Source organism: Schistocerca gregaria, chromosome 10, assembly GCF_023897955.1.
Source record: "Schistocerca gregaria isolate iqSchGreg1 chromosome 10, iqSchGreg1.2, whole genome shotgun sequence".
Taxonomy (NCBI): domain Eukaryota; kingdom Metazoa; phylum Arthropoda; class Insecta; order Orthoptera; family Acrididae; genus Schistocerca; species Schistocerca gregaria.
The window spans coordinates 155,743,052-155,747,097 of record NC_064929.1 but is presented as its reverse complement, the minus strand read 5'-3'; the positions used below and the strand labels follow the sequence as shown (position 1 = coordinate 155,747,097).

General features: G+C 45.1%; 1 pseudogene; it reads left to right on the top strand.

The window, feature by feature from the left end:
- The first annotated feature begins 3,719 nt into the window (after positions 1 to 3,719).
- On the top strand, positions 3,720 to 3,837 carry LOC126293772 (5S ribosomal RNA; annotated as a pseudogene).
- The last annotated feature ends 209 nt before the right edge of the window (positions 3,838 to 4,046 follow it).

Here is a 4,046-nt window from a genome sequence, read left to right as displayed (position 1 = left end):
CCCAATTGCATTACCAATCAGGGTCCCTTCCTTCTCTGGATTGAACCCGAGTGTCGTTGAAATTCATAAGCCAGCATTAAAGTAAGATCATTCCATTTCACTGTTTTAAATTCAAGGTTTAGTTAAAGTATTCGTAGCTGGCTACAATATTTAGATTACACAAGCAGAAATTAAGAGTGCGAGTTTTGTTACCATATTTTAGCTTCCCCATGACTGCAGCTCAGCCTGGTACGTACTAAATTTTGCTGTTGTTAATTGTTCAGTATCATTTAATTGAAGTTCAAAGTTAAGTCTCTCATTTCTAAATTGCGTAGATTCAAGTAGCTTTTGAAATGATTGTTGAGGTAGGCCAAGACTAACCTTATTTCGCTTAATTTCGTAGTGCTTCAGAAACAAAGTTCACTATTAATTTCAGTCACTAAATTAACTTTCAATTTTCCGGTTTTATTAATTCTTTTGCTAAATTAAGTCAGAGTGTAGCGAAATTTATTACTTCTGACAATCATTCAGTTTTCACACAACACGTGTCAACCTTCAGTTGCCACGCTTTTAGTGCTAATTGTATGTGCATTAATCTTTCATTTTCAGTTATTATAGTAGTTGTCCATAGGACTGGCAACCGTAATTTTCCCCAAATCTCAAATATCTAATTAACGTCAATTAATTGTAAAGCACATTTACTTTCTTTATTAGTTTTATCCTTTTCTCACAATTAATTTCCACCAACTTCATTTGCATTTTTCCTTTCATTTAGATGTAACCCTTTCCTCCCTCTTTACCGACAAATTATTTTCGGTGACGATTTCGTTTCCGCCGGCCGCGGTGGTCTCGCGGTTCTAGGCGCGCAGTCCGGAACCGTGCGATTGCTACGGTCGCAGGTTCGAATCCTGCCTCGGGCATGGATGTGTGTCTTGTCCTTAGGTTAGTTAGGTTTAAGTAGTTCTAAGTTCTAAGGAACTAATGACCACAGCAGTTGAGTCCCATAGTACTCAGAGCCATTTGAACATTTTTTTTTTATTTCGTTTCCCAAATTTCAATTAGGTGCACGCGGTTTAATTTTGCAATGTCATTAAGGTCGATAAGTGAGGGGGAGGTTACAAGTGCAACCCTTACGCAAACTGCTGCAGAATTGAATGCTGGGCACTGACAGCGTGCCCTTGATGACTGCATGACATAAAGCTTTACGCCGCGCCCGTCAGCACTGCCATTGGACTGTTGACGATATGTTGCCTGGTTGGACGAGTCTCGTTTCAAATTGTATCGACCGGATGGACGTGAACGGGTATGGAGACAACCTCATGCATCCATGGACCCGGAATATTAACTGGGAACTGTTCAAGCTGGCGGAGGCCTTGTAATGATGTGGGGTGTGTGGAGTTGGAGTGATATGGGGCCTACTGTGACAGGTGACACGTATGTAAGCATCCTGTGTGATCCCTGCATCCATTCACTTCTATTGTGCATTCTGACAGACTTGGGAAATTCCAGCAGGACAATGCGACACCCCACACGTCCACAACTGCTGCAGAGTGCCTCCACGAACTCTCTACTGAGTTTAAATACTTCCGCTGGCCACCAGACTTCCCAGACATGAACATTATTGAGGATGTCTGGGATGGCTTGCAACGTGCTGTTCAGAAGAGATCTCCACCCCCTCGTACTCCGTCGAATTTATGGACAGCCCGGCAGGATTCATGGTGTCAACTCCCTACAGGACTGGGGTTCAGATGTTAGTCGAGTCCAAGCCACGTCGTGTTGCGACACTTCTGCGTGCTCTTTGGGTCAGGTGTTTCAGTTTCTTTGGCTCTTCAGTGGAGTTGTGCCTGCGGCATTATGGCCACTCCACAGTCTATATTGTGGGGCTGTGCGCGCTACAAAGACACAGTGGGTAAAGACCGTCGGGCTTTAAGTATGGTCGATAGCTCTTGTTTAGATTTAGGAGCCCGCATTGTCTTCAGCTACAATACGTTCTATCGAATTTCACAGTAAACGCAGAACGACTGAAACCACAGCAGAAATTGTGAAAAGTAATACGGAAGTAAGGAGGAGGAGGAGATTAGTGTTTGACACCTACACCTACATCCATACTCCGCAAGCCATCTGACGGTGTGTGGCGGAGGGTACCTTGAATACCTCTATCGGTTCTCCCTTCTATTCCAGACTCGTATTGTTCGTGAAAAGAAAGATTGTCGGTATGCCTCTGTGTGGTCTCTAATCTCTCTAAATTTATCCTCATGGTCTCTTCGCGAGATATACCTAGGAGGGAGCAATATACTGCTTGACTTCTCGGTGAAGGTATGTTCTAGAAAGTTCAACAAAAGCATGTACCGAGCAACTGAGCGTCTCTCTGGCAGAGAGTCTGTCTATCATCTCCGTAACGCCTTCGCGATTACTAAATGATCATGTGACGAAGCGCGCTGCTCTTCGTTGGATCTTCTCTATCTCTTCTATCAGCCCTATCTGATAAGGATCCCACACCGGTGAGCAGTATTCAAGCAGTGGGGGAATAAGTGTACTGTAACTTACTTCCTTTGTTTTCGAACCGACGATTAATTTTATATGGTCATTCCGTTTTAAATCACTCCTAAAGGCCGGTGAGGCCGAGTGGTTCTAGGCGCTTCAGTCTCGAATCGCGCTGCTGCTACGGTCGCAGGTTCGAATCATGCCTCGGGCATGGATGTGTGTGATGTCCTTAGGTTAGTTAGGTTTAAGTAGTTCTATGTTCTAGGGGACTGATGACCACAGAAGTTCAGTCCCGTAGTGCTCAGAGCCATTTGAACCATTTGAACCTAATGCGTACTCCCAGATAATTTATGGAATTAACTGCTTCCAGTTGCTGACCTGCTATATTGTAACTAAATGATAAGGGATCTACCTTTCTATGTATCCGCAGCACATTACACTTGTCTACATTGGGATTCAATTGCCATTCCCTGCACCATGCGTCTATTCGCTGCAGATCCTCCTGCATTTCAGTACAATTTTCCATTTTTACAACCTCTCGATATACTACAGCATCATCCGCAAAAAGGCTCAGTGAACTTCCGATGTTATCCACAAGGTCATTTATATATATTGTGAATAGCAACGGTCCTACGACACTCCCCTGCGGTACACCCGAAATCACTCTTACTTCGGAAGACTTCTCTCCATTGAGAATGACATGCTGCGTTCTGTTATCTAGCAAGTCTTCAATCCAACCACACAATTGGCCTGATAGTCCATATGCTCTTACTTTGTTCATTAAACGACTGTGGGGAACTGTATCTAACGCCTTGCGGGTCTTTAGAGACGGTGCACAAGTTGGGATTAGGAAGGGATGGGGTAGCATAGCGGCTGTGTCCTTTCGAAGGAACCATCCCGGCATTTGCCTTAAGCAGTTTAGGAAATGACGGAAAGCCTAAATCAGGATGGACGGACGCGGGTTTGAACCGTCGTCATTCTAAATCCAGGTCTGGTGCGCTAACCACTTCGCTATCCCACTCGATTACAGAAGTAAACTGAAGATATTTTCCAGAAACTGAGAAAAAGAGAAATGAGCGACTGAACTCGAAGTCTTCTTATCCTTTGTTGGCAACGAATGGGAATGGAAAAATTAAGTGTCCTTTGAACATATAGAAAGTAGCTGTAAACGCCGATCAATACTGGTGGCGCTTTATCATAAAAACAATACGGGCCTGTGGAAAAACTCCTTTAAACTTCAGTAGAATGAGGGCAGTGACAACGGCCTCGCCGCAGTGGATACACCGGTTCCCGTCAGATCACCGAAGTTAAGCGCTGTGGGGCGTGGCCGGTACTTGGATGGGTGACCATTCGGGCCACCATGTGCTGTTGCCATTTTTTCGGGGTGCACTCAGCCTCGCGATGCCAATGGAGGAGCTACTCGACCGAATAGTAGCGGCTCCGGTCAAAGAAAAACAAAATAACGACCGGGAGAGCGGTGTGCTGACCACACGCCCCTCCTATCGGCATTCTCCACTGAGGATGACACGGCGGTCGGATGGCCTGAAGACGGAGTGCTACACTTAAGGCAGTGAAAAACAGGA